Source organism: Mobula birostris, chromosome 9 (genome assembly GCF_030028105.1).
Source record: "Mobula birostris isolate sMobBir1 chromosome 9, sMobBir1.hap1, whole genome shotgun sequence".
NCBI lineage: Eukaryota > Metazoa > Chordata > Chondrichthyes > Myliobatiformes > Myliobatidae > Mobula > Mobula birostris.
In genome coordinates this window covers 158046844-158068978 of record NC_092378.1, presented here as the reverse complement: position 1 = coordinate 158068978, position 22135 = coordinate 158046844, and positions in this window count along the sequence as shown.

Below are 22135 nucleotides of genomic sequence, written 5' to 3'. Positions count from 1 at the left end.
TTGGGTCTGTGTCTTGAGTCAGAGTCTGGGATCAGAGTCTGGGGTCAGTGTCTGGGATCAGTGTCTGGGAGCAGAGTCTAGGTTCAGTGTCTTGGGTCAGTGTCCGGTATCAGAGTTTGGAGTCAATGTCTTGGGTTTGGAGTCTGGAGTCAGTGTCTGTGATAAGATTCTGGCGTCAATGTCTGGGATCAGAGTCTGGGGTCAGAGTCTGGGATCAGTCTGAGGTCAGTGTCTCGGATCAGAGTCAGGGGTCAGTGTACGGGATCAGAGTCTGGGATCAGAGTCTTGGGTCAGTGTCTGAGATCAGAATCTGGGGTCAATGTCTTGGTTCAGTGTCTGGGATCAGAGTCTGGGGTCAATGTCTTCGGTCAGTGCCTGATTTAATAGTCTGAGGTCAGTGACTGAGATCAGAATCTGGGGTCAGTGTCCGGGGTCAGAGTCTGGATCAGAGTCCGGGGTCAGAGTCTGGATCAGAGTCTGGGGTCAGTGTCTGTGATCAGTTTCTGGGGTCAGTGTCTTCGGTCAGTGTCTCGAATCAGAGTCTGGGTTCACTGTTTTGGGTCAGTGTCTGGGATCAGAATCTGGGGTCAAGTCCCGGGTCAGAGTCTGGGATCAGAGTCTGGGGGCAGTGTGTTGGGTCAGTGTCTGGGATCAGAGTCTGGGGTCAGTGTCTTGGGTCAGTGTCTGGGATCAGATTCTGGTGTCAGTGCCTTGGATCAGTGTCTGTGATCAGAGTCTGGGGTCAGTGTCTGGGATCAGAGTCTGGGGAGAGTGTCTTGGGTCAGTGTATGGCATCAGAGTCTGGAGTCAGTGTCTTGGCTCAGTGTCTGGGATCAGAGTCCAGCGTCAGTGTCTTGGGTCTGTGTCTAGGATCAGAGTAGGGGTCAGTGATTGGGATCACTATCTGGGATCAGAGTCTGGGATCTGTCTGATGTCAGTGGTATCAGAGTCTGGGGTCAGTGTCTGGGATTAGAGTCTGGGGTCAGTGCCTGGGATCAGAGCTCTGGGGTCAGTGTCTGGGATCAGAATCTGGGGTCAAGTCCTGGGTCAGAGTCTGGGGGCAGTGTCTTGGGAAAGTGACTGGGATCAGAGTCTGGTGTCAGTGTCTTTGATCAGTGTCTTGGATCAGTGTCTGTGATCAGAGTATGGGGTCAGTGTCAGGGATCAGAATCTGGGGTCAAGTCCTGGGTCAGAGTCTGGGGTCAGAGTCTGGGATCAGTCTGATTTCAGTGTCTGGGATCAGAGTTTGGGGTCACTGTCTGGGATTCGAGTCTGGGGTCAGTGCCTGGTATCAAATTCTGAGGTCAGTGTCTGGGATCAGAGTCTGGAGTGAGTGTCTTGGGTCAGTGTATGGCATCAGAGTCTGTAGTCAATGTCTTGGGTCAGTGTCTGGGATCGGAGTCCAGCATCAGTGTCTTGGGTCTGTGTCTAGGATCAAGGTAAGGGATCAATGTCTGGGATCAGTATCTGGGATCAGACTCAGGAATCAGACTCTGGGATCAGTGTCTGGGATCAGAGTCTGGGATTAGTGTCTGGGATTAGAGTCTGGGGTCAGTGCCTGGGATCAGAGTACTGGGGTCAGTGTCTGGGATCATAGTCTGGGGTCACTGTCTGTGATCAGAGTCAGGGGTCAGAGTCTTGGGTCAGATTCTGGGATCAGAGTCTGGGGTCGGTGTCCCGGATCAGTGTCTGGAAGCAGAGTTTAGGTTCAGTGTCTTGGGTCAGTGTCCGGGATCAGTGTCTGGGAGCAAAGTCTAGGGTCAGTGTCTTGGGTCAGTATCTTAGGTCAGAGTCTGGGATCAGAGTCTGAGGTCAGTGTCCAGGATCAGAGTCTGGGGTCACTGTCTGTGATCAGAGTCAGGGGTAAGAGTCTTGTGTCAGATTCTGGGATCAGAGTCTGGGGTCAGTGTCCGGGATCAGTATCTGGGATCAGAGTCTGGGGTCAGAGTCTGGGATCAGTCTGAGTTCAGTGCCTGGGATCAGAGTCCGGCGTCAGTGTCTTTGGTCAGTGTCTAGGATCAGAGTATGGGGTCAGTGTCTGGGATCAGAATCTGGGGTCATGTCCTGGGTCAGAGTCTGGGATCAGAGTCTGGGAGCAGTGTCTTGGGAAAGTGACTGGGATCAGAGTCTGGGGTCAGTGTCTTGGGTCACTGTCTGGGATTAGAGTATGGGATCAGTGTCTTGGGTCAGTGTCTGGGATCAGAGTCTGGGGTCAGTGTCTTGGGTCAGTGCCTGGGATCAGAGTCTGGTGTCAGTGTCTTTGATCAGTGTCTTGGATCAGTGTCTGTGATCAGAGTCTGGGGTCAGTGTCTTGGGTCAGTGTCTGGGATCAGAGTCTGGGGTGAGTGTCTTGGGTCAGTGTATGTCATCAGAGTCTGGAGTCAGTGTCTTGGCTCAGTGTCTGGGATCGGAGTCCAGCGTCAGTGTCTTGGGTCTGTGTCTAGGATCAGAGTAGGGGTCAGTGTCTGGGATCAGTATCTGGGATCAGAGTCTGGGATCTGTCTGATGTCAGTGTCTGGGATGAGAGTCTGGGGTCAGTGTCTGGGATTAGAGTCTGGGGTCAGTGCCTGGGATCAGAGCTCTGGGGTCAATGCCTGGGATCAGATCTCTGGGGTCAGTGTCTGGGATCAGAGTCTGTGGTCAGTGTCATGGGTCAGTGTCTTGGGTCAGAGTCTGGGATCATAGTCTGGAGTCAGTGTCCTTGATCTGAGTCTGGGGTCAGAGTCTGGGTTCAGTGTCTTGGGTCAGTGTCTGGGATCAGAGTCTGTGATCAGAGTATGGGGTCAGTGTCTGGGATCAGAATCTGGGGTCAAGTCCTGGGTCAGAGTCTGGGGTCAGAGTCTGGGATCAGTCTGATTTCAGTGTCTGGGATCAGAGTTTGGGGTCACTGTCTGGGATTCGAGTCTGGGGTCAGTGCCTGGTATCAAATTCTGAGGTCAATGTCTGGGATCAGAGTCTGGAGTGAGTGTCTTGGGTCAGTGTATGGCATCAGAGTCTGTAGTCAGTGTCTTGGGTCAGTGTCTGGGATCGGAGTCCAGCATCAGTGTCTTGGGTCTGTGTCTAGGATCAAGGTAAGGGATCAATGTCTGGGATCAGTCTCTGGGATCAGACTCAGGAATCAGACTCTGGGATCAGTGTCTGGGATCAGAGTCTGGGATTAGTGTCTGGGATTAGAGTCTGGGGTCAGTGCCTGGGATCAGAGTGCTGGGGTCAGTGTCTGGGATCATAGTCTGGGGTCACTGTCTGTGATCAGAGTCAGGGGTCAGAGTCTTGGGTCAGATTCTGGGATCAGAGTCTGGGGTCGGTGTCCCGGATCAGTGTCTGGAAGCAGAGTTTAGGTTCAGTGTCTTGGGTCAGTGTCCGGGATCAGTGTCTGGGAGCAAAGTCTAGGGTCAGTGTCTTGGGTCAGTATCTTAGGTCAGAGTCTGGGATCAGAGTCTGGGGTCAGTGTCCGGGATCAGTATCTGGGATCAGAGTCTGGGGTCAGAGTCTGGGATCAGTCTGAGTTCAGTGCCTGGGATCAGAGTCCGGCGTCAGTGTCTTTGGTCAGTGTCTAGGATCAGAGTATGGGGTCAGTGTCTGGGATCAGAATCTGGGGTCATGTCCTGGGTCAGAGTCTGGGATCAGAGTCTGGGAGCAGTGTCTTGGGAAAGTGACTGGGATCAGAGTCTGGGGTCAGTGTCTTGGGTCACTGTCTGGGATTAGAGTCTGGGATCAGTGTCTTGGGTCAGTGTCTGGGATCAGAGTCTGGGGTCAGTGTCTTGGGTCAGTGCCTGGGATCAGAGTCTGGTGTCAGTGTCTTTGATCAGTGTCTTGGATCAGTGTCTGTGATCAGAGTCTGGGGTCAGTGTCTTGGGTCACTGTCTGGGATCAGAGTCTGGGATCAGTGTCTTGGGTCAGTGTCTGGGATCAGAGTCTGGGGTCAGTGTCTTGGGTCAGTGCCTGGGATCAGAGTCTGGTGTCAGTGTCTTTGATCAGTGTCTTGGATCAGTGTCTGTGATCAGAGTCTGGGGTCAGTGTCTTGGGTCAGTGTCTGGGATCAGAGTCTGGGGTGAGTGTCTTGGGTCAGTGTATGTCATCAGAGTCTGGAGTCAGTGTCTTGGCTCAGTGTCTGGGATCGGAGTCCAGTGTCAGTGTCTTGGGTCTGTGTCTAGGATCAGAGTAGGGGTCAGTGTCTGGGATCAGTATCTGGGATCAGACTCTGGGATCTGTCTGATGTCAGTGTCTGGGATGAGAGTCTGGGGTCAGTGTCTGGGATTAGAGTCTGGGGTCAGTGCCTGGGATCAGAGCTCTGGGGTCAATGCCTGGGATCAGATCTCTGGGGTCAGTGTCTGGGATCAGAGTCTGTGGTCAGTGTCATGGGTCAGTGTCTTGGGTCAGAGTCTGGGATCATAGTCTGGAGTCAGTGTCCTTGATCTGAGTCTGGGGTCAGAGTCTGGGTTCAGTGTCTTGGGTCAGTGTCTGGGATCAGAGTCTGGGGTCAGTGTCCTGGGCCAGAGTCTGGGATCAGAGTCTGGGGTCAGTGTCTGGGGTCAGTGTCTTGGGTCAGTGTCTGGGATTAGAGTCTGGGATCAGTGCCTGGGATCAGAGTCTGGGATCAGTGCCTGGGATCAGAGTCTGGGGTCAGTGTCTTGGGTCAGTGTATCGCATCGGAGTCTGGAGTCAGTGTCTTGGGTCAGTGTCTGGGATCGGAGTCCAGCGTCAGTGTCCTGGGTCTGTGTCTAGGATCAGAGTAAGGGGTCAGTCACTGGGATCAGTATCTGGGATCAGAGTCTGGGATCAGAGTCTGTGATCTGTCTGATGTCAGTGTCTGGGATCAGAGTCTGGGGTTAGTGTCTGGGATTAGAGTCTGGGGTCAGTGCCTGAGATCAGTGTTCTGGGGTCAGTGCCGGGGATCAGAGTCTGCGGTCAGTGTCTTGGGTCAGAGTCTGGGATCATAGTCTGGGGTCAGTGTCCGGGATCAGAGTCTGGGGTCAGAGTCTGGGTTCAGTGTCTTGGGTCAGTGTCTGTGATCATTATCTGGGAACAGAGTCTGGGGTCAGAGTCTGGGATCAGTCTGAGTTCAGTGCCTGGGATCAGAGTTTGGGGTCACCGTCTGGGATTCGATTCTGGGGTCAGTGTCTGGAATCAGAGTCTGGAATGAGTGTCTTGGGTCAGTGTATAGCATCAGAGTCTGGAGTCAGTGTCTTGGGTCAGTGTCTGGGATCGGAGTCCAGCGTCTGTGTCTAGGATCAGAGTAAGGGATCAGTGTCTGGGATCAGTATCTGGGATCAGACTCTGGGATCAGAGTCTGGGATCAGTCTGATGTCAGTGTCTGGGATCAGAGTCTGGGGTAAGTGTCTGGGATTAGAGTCTGGGGTCAGTGCCTGGGATCAGAGTACTGGGGTCAGTGTCTGGGATCAGAGTCTGTGGTCAGAGTCTTGGGTCAGACTCTGGGATCAGAGTCTGGGGTCAGTGTCCGGGATCAGAGTCTGGGGTCACTGTCTGTGATCAGTCTGAGTTCAGTGTCTGGGATCAGAGTTTGGAGTCAGTGTCCGGGATCAATGTCTGGAAGCAGGGTTTAGCTTCAGTGTCTTGGATCATTGTCTGGTATCAGAGTCTGGGGTCAGTGTCCGGGATCAGTGTCTGGGATCAGATTCAGGGGTCACAGTCTTGGGTCAGTGTCTGGGATCAGAATCTGGGGTCAAGTCCTGGGTCAGAGTCTGGGAGCAGTGTCTTGGGACAGTGTCTGGGATCAGAGTCTGGGGTCAGTGTCTTGGGTCAGTGTCTGGGATTAGAGTCTGGGATCAGTGCCTGGGATCAGAGTCTGGGGTCAGTGTCTTGGGTCAGTGTATCGCATCGGAGTCTGGAGTCAGTGTCTTGGGTCAGTGTCTGGGATCGGAGTCCAGCGTCAGTGTCCTGGGTCTGTGTCTAGGATCAGAGTAAGTGGTCAGTCACTGGGATCAGTATCTGGGATCAGAGTCTGGGATCAGAGTCTGTGATCTGTCTGATGTCAGTGTCTGGGATCAGAGTCTGGGGTTAGTGTCTGGGATTAGAGTCTGGGGTCAGTGCCTGAGATCAGTGTTCTGGGGTCAGTGCCGGGGATCAGAGTCTGTGGTCAGTGTCTTGGGTCAGAGTCTGGGATCATAGTCTGGGGTCAGTGTCCGGGATCAGAGTCTGGGGTCAGAGTCTGGGTTCAGTGTCTTGGGTCAGTGTCTGTGATCATTATCTGGGAACAGAGTCTGGGGTCAGAGTCTGGGATCAGTCTGAGTTCAGTGTCTGGGATCAGAGTTTGGGGTCACTGTCTGGGATTCGAGTCTGTGGTCAGTGCCTGGTATCAAAGTCTGGGGTTAATGTCTGGGATCAGAGTCTGGAGTGAGTGTCTTGGGTCTGTGTCTTGAGTCAGAGTCTGGGATCAGAGTCTGGGGTCAGTGTCTGGGATCAGTGTCTGGGAGCAGAGTCTAGGTTCAGTGTCTTGGGTCAGTGTCCGGCATCAGAGTTTGGAGTCAATGTCTTGGGTTTGGAGTCTGGAGTCAGTGTCTGTGATAAGATTCTGGCGTCAATGTCTGGGATCAGAGTCTGGGGTCAGAGTCTGGGATCAGTCTGAGGTCAGTGTCTCGGATCAGAGTCAGGGGTCAGTGTACGGGATCAGAGTCTGGGATCAGAGTCTTGGGTCAGTGTCTGAGATCAGAATCTGGGGTCAATGTCTTGGTTCAGTGTCTGGGATCAGAGTCTGGGGTCAATGTCTTCGTTCAGTGCCTGATTTAATAGTCTGAGGTCAGTGACTGAGATCAGAATCTGGGGTCAGAGTCTGGATCAGAGTCTGGGGTCAGTGTCTGTGATCAGTTTCTGGGGTCAGTGTCTTGGGTCAGTGTCTCGAATCAGAGTCTGGGTTCACTGTTTTGGGTCAGTGTCTGGGATCAGAATCTGGGGTCAAGTCCCGGGTCAGAGTCTGGGATCAGAGTCTGGGGGCAGTGTGTTGGGTCAGTGTCTGGGATCAGAGTCTGGGGTCAGTGTCTTGGGTCAGTGTCTGGGATCAGATTCTGGTGTCAGTGCCTTGGATCAGTGTCTGTGATCAGAGTCTGGGGTCAGTGTCTGGGATCAGAGTCTGGGGAGAGTGTCTTGGGTCAGTGTATGGCATCAGAGTCTGGAGTCAGTGTCTTGGCTCAGTTTCAGGGATCAGAGTCCAGCGTCAGTGTCTTGGGTCTGTGTCTAGGATCAGAGTAGGGGTCAGTGATTGGGATCACTATCTGGGATCAGAGTCTGGGATCTGTCTGATGTCAGTGGTATCAGAGTCTGGGGTCAGTGTCTGGGATTAGAGTCTGGGGTCAGTGCCTGGGATCAGAGCTCTGGGGTCAGTGTCTGGGATCAGAATCTGGGGTCAAGTCCTGGGTCAGAGTCTGGGGGCAGTGTCTTGGGAAAGTGACTGGGATCAGAGTCTGGGGTCAGTGTCTTGGGTCACTGTCTGGGATTAGAGTCTGGGATCAGTGTCTTGGGTCAGTGTCTGGGATCAGAGTCTGGTGTCAGTGTCTTTGATCAGTGTCTGTGATCAGAGTATGGGGTCAGTGTCTGGGATCAGAATCTGGGGTCAAGTCCTGGGTCAGAGTCTGGGATCAGAGTCTGGGGTCAGAGTCTGGGATCAGTCTGATTTCAGTGTCTGGGATCAGAGTTTGGGGTCACTGTCTGGGATTCGAGTCTGGGGTCAGTGCCTGGTATCAAATTCTGAGGTCAGTGTCTGGGATCAGAGTCTGGAGTGAGTGTCTTGGGTCAGTGTATGGCATCAGAGTCTGTAGTCAGTGTCTTGGGTCAGTGTCTGGGATCGGAGTCCAGCATCAGTGTCTTGGGTCTGTGTCTAGGATCAGAGTAGGGGTCAGTGTCTGGGATCAGTATCTGGGATCAGACTCTGGGATCAGAGTCTGGGATCTGTCTGATGTCAGTGTCTGGGATGAGAGTCTGGGGTCAGTGCCTGGGATCAGAGCTCTGGGGTCAATGCCTGGGATCAGATCTCTGGGGTCAGTGTCTGGGATCAGAGTCTGTGGTCAGTGTCATGGGTCAGTGTCTTGGGTCAGAGTCTGGGATCATAGTCTGGAGTCAGTGTCCTTGATCTGAGTCTGGGGTCAGAGTCTGGGTTCAGTGTCTTGGGTCAGTGTCTGGGATCAGAGTCTGTGATCAGAGTATGGGGTCAGTGTCTGGGATCAGAATCTGGGGTCAAGTCCTGGGTCAGAGTCTGGGGTCAGAGTCTGGGATCAGTCTGATTTCAGTGTCTGGGATCAGAGTTTGGGGTCACTGTCTGGGATTCGAGTCTGGGGTCAGTGCCTGGTATCAAATTCTGAGGTCAGTGTCTGGGATCAGAGTCTGGAGTGAGTGTCTTGGGTCAGTGTATGGCATCAGAGTCTGTAGTCAGTGTCTTGGGTCAGTGTCTGGGATCGGAGTCCAGCATCAGTGTCTTGGGTCTGTGTCTAGGATCAAGGTAAGGGATCAATGTCTGGGATCAGTATCTGGGATCAGACTCAGGAATCAGACTCTGGGATCAGTGTCTGGGATCAGAGTCTGGGATTAGTGTCTGGGATTAGAGTCTGCGGTCAGTGCCTGGGATCAGAGTACTGGGGTCAGTGTCTGGGATCATAGTCTGGGGTCACTGTCTGTGATCAGAGTCAGGGGTCAGAGTCTTGGGTCAGATTCTGGGATCAGAGTCTGGGGTCGGTGTCCCGGATCAGTGTCTGGAAGCAGAGTTTAGGTTCAGTGTCTTGGGTCAGTGTCCGGGATCAGTGTCTGGGAGCAAAGTCTAGGGTCAGTGTCTTGGGTCAGTATCTTAGGTCAGAGTCTGGGATCAGAGTCTGAGGTCAGTGTCCAGGATCAGAGTCTGGGGTCACTGTCTGTGATCAGAGTCAGGGGTAAGAGTCTTGTGTCAGATTCTGGGATCAGAGTCTGGGGTCAGTGTCCGGGATCAGTATCTGGGATCAGAGTCTGGGGTCAGAGTCTGGGATCAGTCTGAGTTCAGTGCCTGGGATCAGAGTCCGGCGTCAGTGTCTTTGGTCAGTGTCTAGGATCAGAGTATGGGGTCAGTGTCTGGGATCAGAATCTGGGGTCATGTCCTGGGTCAGAGTCTGGGAGCAGTGTCTTGGGAAAGTGACTGGGATCAGAGTCTGGGGTCAGTGTCTTGGGTCACTGTCTGGGATTAGAGTCTGGGATCAGTGTCTTGGGTCAGTGTCTGGGATCAGAGTCTGGGGTCAGTGTCTTGGGTCAGTGCCTGGGATCAGAGTCTGGTGTCAGTGTCTTTGATCAGTGTCTTGGATCAGTGTCTGTGATCAGAGTCTGGGGTCAGTGTCTTGGGTCAGTGTCTGGGATCAGAGTCTGGGATCAGTGTCTTGGGTCAGTGTCTGGGATCAGAGTCTGGGGTCAGTGTCTTGGGTCAGTGTATGTCATCAGAGTCTGGAGTCAGTGTCTTGGCTCAGTGTCTGGGATCGGAGTCCAGCGTCAGTGTCTTGGGTCTGTGTCTAGGATCAGAGTAGGGGTCAGTGTCTGGGATCAGTATCTGGGATCAGACTCTGGGATCAGAGTCTGGGATCTGTCTGATGTCAGTGTCTGGGATGAGAGTCTGGGGTCAGTGTCTGGGATTAGAGTCTGGGGTCAGTGCCTGGGATCAGAGCTCTGGGGTCAATGCCTGGGATCAGATCTCTGGGGTCAGTGTCTGGGATCAGAGTCTGTGGTCAGTGTCATGGGTCAGTGTCTTGGGTCAGAGTCTGGGATCATAGTCTGGAGTCAGTGTCCTTGATCTGAGTCTGGGGTCAGAGTCTGGGTTCAGTGTCTTGGGTCAGTGTCTGGGATCAGAGTCTGTGATCAGAGTATGGGGTCAGTGTCTGGGATCAGAATCTGGGGTCAAGTCCTGGGTCAGAGTCTGGGGTCAGAGTCTGGGATCAGTCTGATTTCAGTGTCTGGGATCAGAGTTTGGGGTCACTGTCTGGGATTCGAGTCTGGGGTCAGTGCCTGGTATCAAATTCTGAGGTCAGTGTCTGGGATCAGAGTCTGGAGTGAGTGTCTTGGGTCAGTGTATGGCATCAGAGTCTGTAGTCAGTGTCTTGGGTCAGTGTCTGGGATCGGAGTCCAGCATCAGTGTCTTGGGTCTGTGTCTAGGATCAAGGTAAGGGATCAATGTCTGGGATCAGTCTCTGGGATCAGACTCAGGAATCAGACTCTGGGATCAGTGTCTGGGATCAGAGTCTGGGATTAGTGTCTGGGATCATAGTCTGGGGTCACTGTCTGTGATCAGAGTCAGGGGTCAGAGTCTTGGGTCAGATTCTGGGATCAGAGTCTGGGGTCGGTGTCCCGGATCAGTGTCTGGAAGCAGAGTTTAGGTTCAGTGTCTTGGGTCAGTGTCCGGGATCAGTGTCTGGGAGCAAAGTCTAGGGTCAGTGTCTTGGGTCAGTATCTTAGGTCAGAGTCTGGGATCAGAGTCTGAGGTCAGTGTCCAGGATCAGAGTCTGGGGTCACTGTCTGTGATCAGAGTCAGGGGTAAGAGTCTTGTGTCAGATTCTGGGATCAGAGTCTGGGGTCAGTGTCCGGGATCAGTATCTGGGATCAGAGTCTGGGGTCAGAGTCTGGGATCAGTCTGAGTTCAGTGCCTGGGATCAGAGTCCGGCGTCAGTGTCTTTGGTCAGTGTCTAGGATCAGAGTATGGGGTCAGTGTCTGGGATCAGAATCTGGGGTCATGTCCTGGGTCAGAGTCTGGGAGCAGTGTCTTGGGAAAGTGACTGGGATCAGAGTCTGGGGTCAGTGTCTTGGGTCACTGTCTGGGATTAGAGTCTGGGATCAGTGTCTTGGGTCAGTGTCTGGGATCAGAGTCTGGGGTCAGTGTCTTGGGTCAGTGCCTGGGATCAGAGTCTGGTGTCAGTGTCTTTGATCAGTGTCTTGGATCAGTGTCTGTGATCAGAGTCTGGGGTCAGTGTCTTGGGTCAGTGCCTGGGATCAGAGTCTGGTGTCAGTGTCTTTGATCAGTGTCTTGGATCAGTGTCTGTGATCAGAGTCTGGGGTCAGTGTCTTGGGTCAGTGTATGTCATCAGAGTCTGGAGTCAGTGTCTTGGCTCAGTGTCTGGGATTGGAGTCCAGCGTCAGTGTCTTGGGTCTGTGTCTAGGATCAGAGTAGGGGTCAGTGTCTGGGATCAGTATCTGGGATCAGACTCTGGGATCAGAGTCTGGGATCTGTCTGATGTCAGTGTCTGGGATGAGAGTCTGGGGTCAGTGTCTGGGATTAGAGTCTGGGGTCAGTGCCTGGGATCAGAGCTCTGGGGTCAATGCCTGGGATCAGATCTCTGGGGTCAGTGTCTGGGATCAGAGTCTGTGGTCAGTGTCATGGGTCAGTGTCTTGGGTCAGAGTCTGGGATCATAGTCTGGAGTCAGTGTCCTTGATCTGAGTCTGGGGTCAGAGTCTGGGTTCAGTGTCTTGGGTCAGTGTCTGGGATCAGAGTCTGGGGTCAGTGTCCTGGGCCAGAGTCTGGGATCAGAGTCTGGGGTCAGTGTCTGGGATCAGAGTCAGGGGCCAGAGTCTTGGGTCAGAATCTTGGATCAGAGTCTGGGGTCAGTGTCCGAGATCAGTGTCTGGAAGCAGAGTCTAGGTTCAGTGTCGTGATCAGTGTCTGGGAACAGAGTCTAGGGATAATGTCTTGGGTCAGTATCTTGGGTCAGGCTCTGGGATCAGAGTCTGGGGTCAGTGTCCGGGATCAGAGTCTGGGGTCACTGTCTGTGATCAGAGTCAGGGGTCAGAGTCTTGTGTCAGATTCTGGGATCAGAGTCTGGGGTCAGTGTCCGGGATCAGTATCTGGGATCAGAGTCTGGGGTCAGAGTCTGGGATCAGTCTGAGTTCAGTGTCTGGGATCAGAGTTTGGAGTCAGTGTCCGGGATCAATGTCTGGAAGCAGAGTTTAGCTTCAGTGTCTTGGGTCATTGTCTGGTATCAGAGTCTGGGGTCAGTGTCCGGGATCAGTGTCTGGGATCAGATTCAGGGGTCACAGTCTTGGGTCAGTGTCTGGGATCAGAATCTGGGGTCAAGTCCTGGGTCAGAGTCTGGGATCAGAGTCTGGGGGCAGTGTCTTGGGACAGTGTATGGGATCAGAGTCTGGGGTCAGTGTCTTGGGTCAGTGTCTGGGATTAGAGTCTGGGATCAGTGCCTGGGATCAGAGTCTGGGGTCAGTGTCTTGGGTCAGTGTATCGCATCGGAGTCTGGAGTCAGTGTCTTGGGTCAGTGTCTGGGATCGGAGTCCAGCGTCAGTGTCCTGGGTCTGTGTCTAGGATCAGAGTAAGGGGTCAGTCACTGGGATCAGTATCTGGGATCAGAGTCTGGGATCAGAGTCTGTGATCTGTCTGATGTCAGTGTCTGGGATCAGAGTCTGGGGTTAGTGTCTGGGATTAGAGTCTGGGGTCAGTGCCTGAGATCAGTGTTCTGGGGTCAGTGCCGGGGATCAGAGATCAGAGTCTGTGGTCAGTGTCTTGGGTCAGAGTCTGGGATCATAGTCTGGGGTCAGTGTCCGGGATCAGAGTCTGGGGTCAGAGTCTGGGTTCAGTGTCTTGGGTCAGTGTCTGTGATCATTATCTGGGAACAGAGTCTGGGGTCAGAGTCTGGGATCAGTCTGAGTTCAGTGTCTGGGATCAGAGTTTGGGGTCACCGTCTGGGATTCGATTCTGGGGTCAGTGTCTGGAATCAGAGTCTGGAGTCAGTGTCGTGGGTCAGTGTCTGGGATCAGAGTCAGGGGCCAGAGTCTTGGGTCAGAATCTTGGATCAGAGTCTGGGGTCAGTGTCCGAGATCAGCGTCTGGAAGCAGAGTCTAGGTTCAGTGTCTTGGGTCAGTGTCCGGGATCAGTGTCTGGGAACAGAGTCTAGGGATAATGTCTTGGGTCAGTATCTTGGGTCAGACTCTGGGATCAGAGTCTGGGGTCAGTGTCCGGGATCAGAGTCTGGGGTCACTGTCTGTGATCAGAGTCAGGGGTCAGAGTCTTGTGTCAGATTCTGGGATCAGAGTCTGGGGTCAGTGTCCGGGATCAGTATCTGGGATCAGAGTCTGGGGTCAGAGTCTGGGATCAGTCTGAGTTCAGTGTCTGGGATCAGAGTTTGGAGTCAGTGTCCGGGATCAATGTCTGGAAGCAGAGTTTAGCTTCAGTGTCTTGGGTCATTGTCTGGTATCAGAGTCTGGGGTCAGTGTCCGGGATCAGAGTCTGGGATCAGATTCAGGGGTCACAGTCTTGGGTCAGTGTCTGGGATCAGAATCTGGGTTCAAGTCCTGGGTCAGAGTCTGGGATCAGAGTCTGGGGGCAGTGTCTTGGGACAGTGTATGGGATCAGAGTCTGGGGTCAGTGTCTTGGGTCAGTGTCTGGGATTAGAGTCTGGGATCAGTGCCTGGGATCAGAGTCTGGGGTCAGTGTCTTGGGTCAGTGTATCGCATCGGAGTCTGGAGTCAGTGTCTTGGGTCGGTGTCTGGGATCGGAGTCCAGCGTCAGTGTCCTGGGTCTGTGTCTAGGATCAGAGTAAGGGGTCAGTCACTGGGATCAGTATCTGGGATCAGAGTCTGGGATCAGAGTCTGTGATCTGTCTGATGTCAGTGTCTGGGATCAGAGTCTGGGGTTAGTGTCTGGGATTAGAGTCTGGGGTCAGTGCCTGAGATCAGTGTTCTGGGGTCAGTGCCGGGGATCAGAGTCTGTGGTCAGTGTCTTGGGTCAGAGTCTGGGATCATAGTCTGGGGTCAGTGTCCGGGATCAGAGTCTGGGGTCAGAGTCTGGGTTCAGTGTCTTGGGTCAGTGTCTGTGATCATTATCTGGGAACAGAGTCTGGGGTCAGAGTCTGGGATCAGTCTGAGTTCAGTGTCTGGGATCAGAGTTTGGGGTCACCGTCTGGGATTCGATTCTGGGGTCAGTGTCTGGAATCAGAGTCTGGAATGAGTGTCTTGGGTCAGTGTATAGCATCAGAGTCTGGAGTCAGTGTCTTGGGTCAGTGTCTGGGATCGGAGTCCAGCGTCAGTGTCTTGGGTCTGTGTCTAGGATCAGAGTAAGGGATCAGTGTCTGGGATCAGTATCTGGGATCAGACTCTGGGATCAGAGTCTGGGATCAGTCTGATGTCAGTGTCTGGGATCAGAGTCTGGGGTAAGTGTCTGGGATTAGAGTCTGGGGTCAGTGCCTGGGATCAGAGTACTGGGGTCAGTGTCTGGGATCAGAGTCTGTGGTCAGAGTCTTGGGTCAGACTCTGGGATCAGAGTCTGGGGTCAGTGTCCGGGATCAGAGTCTGGGGTCACTGTCTGTGATCAGTCTGAGTTCAGTGTCTGGGATCAGAGTTTGGAGTCAGTGTCCGGGATCAATGTCTGGAAGCAGAGTTTAGCTTCAGTGTCTTGGATCATTGTCTGGTATCAGAGTCTGGGGTCAGTGTCCGGGATCAGTGTCTGGGATCAGATTCAGGGGTCACAGTCTTGGGTCAGTGTCTGGGATCAGAATCTGGGGTCAAGTCCTGGGTCAGAGTCTGGGAGCAGTGTCTTGGGACAGTGTCTGGGATCAGAGTCTGGGGTCAGTGTCTTGGATTAGAGTCTGGGATCAGTGCCTGGGATCAGAGTCTGGGGTCAGTGTCTTGGGTCAGTGTATCGCATCGGAGTCTGGAGTCAGTGTCTTGGGTCAGTGTCTGGGATCGGAGTCCAGCGTCAGTGTCCTGGGTCTGTGTCTAGGATCAGAGTAAGTGGTCAGTCACTGGGATCAGTATCTGGGATCAGAGTCTGGGATCAGAGTCTGTGATCTGTCTGATGTCAGTGTCTGGGATCAGAGTCTGGGGTTAGTGTCTGGGATTAGAGTCTGGGGTCAGTGCCTGAGATCAGTGTTCTGGGGTCAGTGCCGGGGATCAGAGTCTGTGGTCAGTGTCTTGGGTCAGAGTCTGGGATCATAGTCTGGGGTCAGTGTCCGGGATCAGAGTCTGGGGTCAGAGTCTGGGTTCAGTGTCTTGGGTCAGTGTCTGTGATCATTATCTGGGAACAGAGTCTGGGGTCAGAGTCTGGGATCAGTCTGAGTTCAGTGTCTGGGATCAGAGTTTGGGGTCACTGTCTGGGATTCGAGTCTGTGGTCAGTGCCTGGTATCAAAGTCTGGGGTTAATGTCTGGGATCAGAGTCTGGAGTGAGTGTCTTGGGTCTGTGTCTTGAGTCAGAGTCTGGGATCAGAGTCTGGGGTCAGTGTCTGGGATCAGTGTCTGGGAGCAGAGTCTAGGTTCAGTGTCTTGGGTCAGTGTCCGGTATCAGAGTTTGGAGTCAATGTCTTGGGTTTGGAGTCTGGAGTCAGTGTCTGTGATAAGATTCTGGCGTCAATGTCTGGGATCAGAGTCTGGGGTCAGAGTCTGGGATCAGTCTGAGGTCAGTGTCTCGGATCAGAGTCAGGGGTCAGTGTACGGGATCAGAGTCTGGGATCAGAGTCTTGGGTCAGTGTCTGAGATCAGAATCTGGGGTCAATGTCTTGGTTCAGTGTCTGGGATCAGAGTCTGGGGTCAATGTCTTCGGTCAGTGCCTGATTTAATAGTCTGAGGTCAGTGACTGAGATCAGAATCTGGGGTCAGTGTCCGGGGTCAGAGTCTGGATCAGAGTCTGGGGTCAGTGTCTGTGATCAGTTTCTGGGGTCAGTGTCTTCGGTCAGTGTCTCGAATCAGAGTCTGGGTTCACTGTTTTGGGTCAGTGTCTGGGATCAGAATCTGGGGTCAAGTCCCGGGTCAGAGTCTGGGATCAGAGTCTGGGGGCAGTGTGTTGGGTCAGTGTCTGGGATCAGAGTCTGGGGTCAGTGCCTTGGGTCAGTGTCTGGGATCAGATTCTGGTGTCAGTGCCTTGGATCAGTGTCTGTGATCAGAGTCTGGGGTCAGTGTCTGGGATCAGAGTCTGGGGAGAGTGTCTTGGGTCAGTGTATGGCATCAGAGTCTGGAGTCAGTGTCTTGGCTCAGTGTCTGGGATCAGAGTCCAGCGTCAGTGTCTTGGGTCTGTGTCTAGGATCAGAGTAGGGGTCAGTGATTGGGATCACTATCTGGGATCAGAGTCTGGGATCTGTCTGATGTCAGTGGTATCAGAGTCTGGGGTCAGTGTCTGGGATTAGAGTCTAGGGTCAGTGCCTGGGATCAGAGCTCTGGGGTCAGTGTCTGGGATCAGAATCTGGGGTCAAGTCCTGGGTCAGAGTCTGGGGGCAGTGTCTTGGGAAAGTGACTGGGATCAGAGTCTGGGGTCAGTGTCTTGGGTCACTGTCTGGGATTAGAGTCTGGGATCAGTGTCTTGGGTCAGTGTCTGGGATCAGAGTCTGGTGTCAGTGTCTTGGATCAGTGTCTGTGATCAGAGTATGGGGTCAGTGCCTGGGATCAGAATCTGGGGTCAAGTCCTGGGTCAGAGTCTGGGATCAGAGTCTGGGGTCAGAGTCTGGGATCAGTCTGATTTCAGTGTCTGGGATCAGAGTTTGGGGTCACTGTCTGGGATTCGAGTCTGGGGTCAGTGCCTGGTATCAAATTCTGAGGTCAGTGTCTGGGATCAGAGTCTGGAGTGAGTGTCTTGGGTCAGTGTATGGCATCAGAGTCTGTAGTCAGTGTCTTGGGTCAGTGTCTGGGATCGGAGTCCAGCATCAGTGTCTTGGGTCTGTGTCTAGGATCAAGGTAAGGGATCAATGTCTGGGATCAGTCTCTGGGATCAGACTCAGGAATCAGACTCTGGGATCAGTGTCTGGGATCAGAGTCTGGGATTAGTGTCTGGGATTAGAGTCTGGGGTCAGTGCCTGGGATCAGAGTACTGGGGTCAGTGTCTGGGATCATAGTCTGGGGTCACTGTCTGTGATCAGAGTCAGGGGTCAGAGTCTTGGGTCAGATTCTGGGATCAGAGTCTGGGGTCGGTGTCCCGGATCAGTGTCTGGAAGCAGAGTTTAGGTTCAGTGTCTTGGGTCAGTGTCCGGGATCAGTGTCTGGGAGCAAAGTCTAGGGTCAGTGTCTTGGGTCAGTATCTTAGGTCAGAGTCTGGGATCAGAGTCTGAGGTCAGTGTCCAGGATCAGAGTCTGGGGTCACTGTCTGTGATCAGAGTCAGGGGTAAGAGTCTTGTGTCAGATTCTGGGATCAGAGTCTGGGGTCAGTGTCCGGGATCAGTATCTGGGATCAGAGTCTGGGGTCAGAGTCTGGGATCAGTCTGAGTTCAGTGCCTGGGATCAGAGTCCGGCGTCAGTGTCTTTGGTCAGTGTCTAGGATCAGAGTATGGGGTCAGTGTCTGGGATCAGAATCTGGGGTCATGTCCTGGGTCAGAGTCTGGGATCAGAGTCTGGGAGCAGTGTCTTGGGAAAGTGACTGGGATCAGAGTCTGGGGTCAGTGTCTTGGGTCACTGTCTGGGATTAGAGTCTGGGATCAGTGTCTTGGGTCAGTGTCTGGGATCAGAGTCTGGGGTCAGTGTCTTGGGTCAGTGCCTGGGATCAGTGTCTGGTGTCAGTGTCTTGGGTCTGTGTCTAGGATCAGAGTAGGGGTCAGTGTCTGGGATCAGTATCTGGGATCAGACTCTGGGATCAGAGTCTGGGATCTGTCTGATGTCAGTGTCTGGGATGAGAGTCTGGGGTCAGTGTCTGGGATTAGAGTCTGGGGTCAGTGCCTGGGATCAGAGCTCTGGGGTCAATGCCTGGGATCAGATCTCTGGGGTCAGTGTCTGGGATCAGAGTCTGTGGTCAGTGTCATGGGTCAGTGTCTTGGGTCAGAGTCTGGGATCATAGTCTGGAGTCAGTGTCCTTGATCTGAGTCTGGGGTCAGAGTCTGGGTTCAGTGTCTTGGGTCAGTGTCTGGGATCAGAGCCTGGGGTCAGTGTCCTGGGCCAGAGTCTGGGATCAGAGTCTGGGGTCATTGTCTGGGATCAGAGTCAGGGCTCAGAGTCTCAGGTCAGAGTCTGGGGTCAGTGTCTGGGATCAGAGTCAGGGGCCAGAGTCTTGGGTCAGAATCTTGGATCAGAGTCTGGGGTCAGTGTCCGAGATCAGTGTCTGGAAGCAGAGTCTAGGTTCAGTGTCTTGGGTCAGTGTCCGGGATCAGTGTCTGGGAACAGAGTCTAGGGATAATGTCTTGGGTCAGTATCTTGGGTCAGACTCTGGGATCAGAGTCTGGGGTCAGTGTCCAGGATCAGAGTCTGGGGTCACTGTCTGTGATCAGAGTCAGGGGTCAGAGTCTTGTGTCAGATTCTGGGATCAGAGTCTGGGGTCAGTGTCCGGGATCAGTATCTGGGATCAGAGTCTGGGGTCAGAGTCTGGGATCAGTCTGAGTTCAGTGTCTGGGATCAGAGTTTGGAGTCAGTGTCCGGGATCAATGTCTGGAAGCAGAGTTTAGCTTCAGTGTCTTGGGTCATTGTCTGGTATCAGAGTCTGGGGTCAGTGTCCGGGATCAGTGTCTGGGATCAGATTCAGGGGTCACAGTCTTGGGTCAGTGTCTGGGATCAGAATCTGGGGTCAAGTCCTGGGTCAGAGTCTGGGATCAGAGTCTGGAGGCAGTGTCTTGGGACAGTGTATGGGATCAGAGTCTGGGGTCAGTGTCTTGGGTCAGTGTCTGGGATTAGAGTCTGGGATCAGTGCCTGGGATCAGAGTCTGGGGTCAGTGTCTTGGGTCAGTGTATCGCATCGGAGTCTGGAGTCAGTGTCTTGGGTCAGTGTCTGGGATCGGAGTCCAGCGTCAGTGTCCTGGGTCTGTGTCTAGGATCAGAGTAAGGGGTCAGTCACTGGGATCAGTATCTGGGATCAGAGTCTGGGATCAGAGTCTGTGATCTGTCTGATGTCAGTGTCTGGGATCAGAGTCTGGGGTTAGTGTCTGGGATTAGAGTCTGGGGTCAGTGCCTGAGATCAGTGTTCTGGGGTCAGTGCCGGGGATCAGAGATCAGAGTCTGTGGTCAGTGTCTTGGGTCAGAGTCTGGGATCATAGTCTGGGGTCAGTGTCCGGGATCAGAGTCTGGGGTCAGAGTCTGGGTTCAGTGTCTTGGGTCAGTGTCTGTGATCATTATCTGGGAACAGAGTCTGGGGTCAGAGTCTGGGATCAGTCTGAGTTCAGTGTCTGGGATCAGAGTTTGGGGTCACCGTCTGGGATTCGATTCTGGGGTCAGTGTCTGGAATCAGAGTCTGGAGTCAGTGTCGTGGGTCAGTGTCTGGGATCAGAGTCAGGGGCCAGAGTCTTGGGTCAGAATCTTGGATCAGAGTCTGGGGTCAGTGTCCGAGATCAGCGTCTGGAAGCAGAGTCTAGGTTCAGTGTCTTGGGTCAGTGTCCGGGATCAGTGTCTGGGAACAGAGTCTAGGGATAATGTCTTGGGTCAGTATCTTGGGTCAGACTCTGGGATCAGAGTCTGGGGTCAGTGTCCGGGATCAGAGTCTGGGGTCACTGTCTGTGATCAGAGTCAGGGGTCAGAGTCTTGTGTCAGATTCTGGGATCAGAGTCTGGGGTCAGTGTCCGGGATCAGTATCTGGGATCAGAGTCTGGGGTCAGAGTCTGGGATCAGTCTGAGTTCAGTGTCTGGGATCAGAGTTTGGAGTCAGTGTCCGGGATCAATGTCTGGAAGCAGAGTTTAGCTTCAGTGTCTTGGGTCATTGTCTGGTATCAGAGTCTGGGGTCAGTGTCCGGGATCAGAGTCTGGGATCAGATTCAGGGGTCACAGTCTTGGGTCAGTGTCTGGGATCAGAATCTGGGTTCAAGTCCTGGGTCAGAGTCTGGGATCAGAGTCTGGGGGCAGTGTCTTGGGACAGTGTATGGGATCAGAGTCTGGGGTCAGTGTCTTGGGTCAGTGTCTGGGATTAGAGTCTGGGATCAGTGCCTGGGATCAGAGTCTGGGGTCAGTGTCTTGGGTCAGTGTATCGCATCGGAGTCTGGAGTCAGTGTCTTGGGTCGGTGTCTGGGATCGGAGTCCAGCGTCAGTGTCCTGGGTCTGTGTCTAGGATCAGAGTAAGGGGTCAGTCACTGGGATCAGTATCTGGGATCAGAGTCTGTGATCTGTCTGATGTCAGTGTCTGGGATCAGAGTCTGGGGTTAGTGTCTGGGATTAGAGTCTGGGGTCAGTGCCTGAGATCAGTGTTCTGGGGTCAGTGCCGGGGATCAGAGTCTGTGGTCAGTGTCTTGGGTCAGAGTCTGGGATCATAGTCTGGGGTCAGTGTCCGGGATCAGAGTCTGGGGTCAGAGTCTGGGTTCAGTGTCTTGGGTCAGTGTCTGTGATCATTATCTGGGAACAGAGTCTGGGGTCAGAGTCTGGGATCAGTCTGAGTTCAGTGTCTGGGATCAGAGTTTGGGGTCACTGTCTGGGATTCGAGTCTGTGGTCAGTGCCTGGTATCAAAGTCTGGGGTTAATGTCTGGGATCAGAGTCTGGAGTGAGTGTCTTGGGTCTGTGTCTTGAGTCAGAGTCTGGGATCAGAGTCTGGGGTCAGTGTCTGGGATCAGTGTCTGGGAGCAGAGTCTAGGTTCAGTGTCTTGGGTCAGTGTCCGGTATCAGAGTTTGGAGTCAATGTCTTGGGTTTGGAGTCTGGAGTCAGTGTCTGTGATAAGATTCTGGCGTCAATGTCTGGGATCAGAGTCTGGGGTCAGAGTCTGGGATCAGTCTGAGGTCAGTGTCTCGGATCAGAGTCAGGGGTCAGTGTACGGGATCAGAGTCTGGGATCAGAGTCTTGGGTCAGTGTCTGAGATCAGAATCTGGGGTCAATGTCTTGGTTCAGTGTCTGGGATCAGAGTCTGGGGTCAATGTCTTCGGTCAGTGCCTGATTTAATAGTCTGAGGTCAGTGACTGAGATCAGAATCTGGGGTCAGTGTCCGGGGTCAGAGTCTGGATCAGAGTCTGGGGTCAGTGTCTGTGATCAGTTTCTGGGGTCAGTGTCTTCGGTCAGTGTCTCGAATCAGAGTCTGGGTTCACTGTTTTGGGTCAGTGTCTGGGATCAGAATCTGGGGTCAAGTCCCGGGTCAGAGTCTGGGATCAGAGTCTGGGGGCAGTGTGTTGGGTCAGTGTCTGGGATCAGAGTCTGGGGTCAGTGCCTTGGGTCAGTGTCTGGGATCAGATTCTGGTGTCAGTGCCTTGGATCAGTGTCTGTGATCAGAGTCTGGGGTCAGTGTCTGGGATCAGAGTCTGGGGAGAGTGTCTTGGGTCAGTGTATGGCATCAGAGTCTGGAGTCAGTGTCTTGGCTCAGTGTCTGGGATCAGAGTCCAGCGTCAGTGTCTTGGGTCTGTGTCTAGGATCAGAGTAGGGGTCAGTGATTGGGATCACTATCTGGGATCAGAGTCTGGGATCTGTCTGATGTCAGTGGTATCAGAGTCTGGGGTCAGTGTCTGGGATTAGAGTCTAGGGTCAGTGCCTGGGATCAGAGCTCTGGGGTCAGTGTCTGGGATCAGAATCTGGGGTCAAGTCCTGGGTCAGAGTCTGGGGGCAGTGTCTTGGGAAAGTGACTGGGATCAGAGTCTGGGGTCAGTGTCTTGGGTCACTGTCTGGGATTAGAGTCTGGGATCAGTGTCTTGGGTCAGTGTCTGGGATCAGAGTCTGGTGTCAGTGTCTTGGATCAGTGTCTGTGATCAGAGTATGGGGTCAGTGCCTGGGATCAGAATCTGGGGTCAAGTCCTGGGTCAGAGTCTGGGATCAGAGTCTGGGGTCAGAGTCTGGGATCAGTCTGATTTCAGTGTCTGGGATCAGAGTTTGGGGTCACTGTCTGGGATTCGAGTCTGGGGTCAGTGCCTGGTATCAAATTCTGAGGTCAGTGTCTGGGATCAGAGTCTGGAGTGAGTGTCTTGGGTCAGTGTATGGCATCAGAGTCTGTAGTCAGTGTCTTGGGTCAGTGTCTGGGATCGGAGTCCAGCATCAGTGTCTTGGGTCTGTGTCTAGGATCAAGGTAAGGGATCAATGTCTGGGATCAGTCTCTGGGATCAGACTCAGGAATCAGACTCTGGGATCAGTGTCTGGGATCAGAGTCTGGGATTAGTGTCTGGGATTAGAGTCTGGGGTCAGTGCCTGGGATCAGAGTACTGGGGTCAGTGTCTGGGATCATAGTCTGGGGTCACTGTCTGTGATCAGAGTCAGGGGTCAGAGTCTTGGGTCAGATTCTGGGATCAGAGTCTGGGGTCGGTGTCCCGGATCAGTGTCTGGAAGCAGAGTTTAGGTTCAGTGTCTTGGGTCAGTGTCCGGGATCAGTGTCTGGGAGCAAAG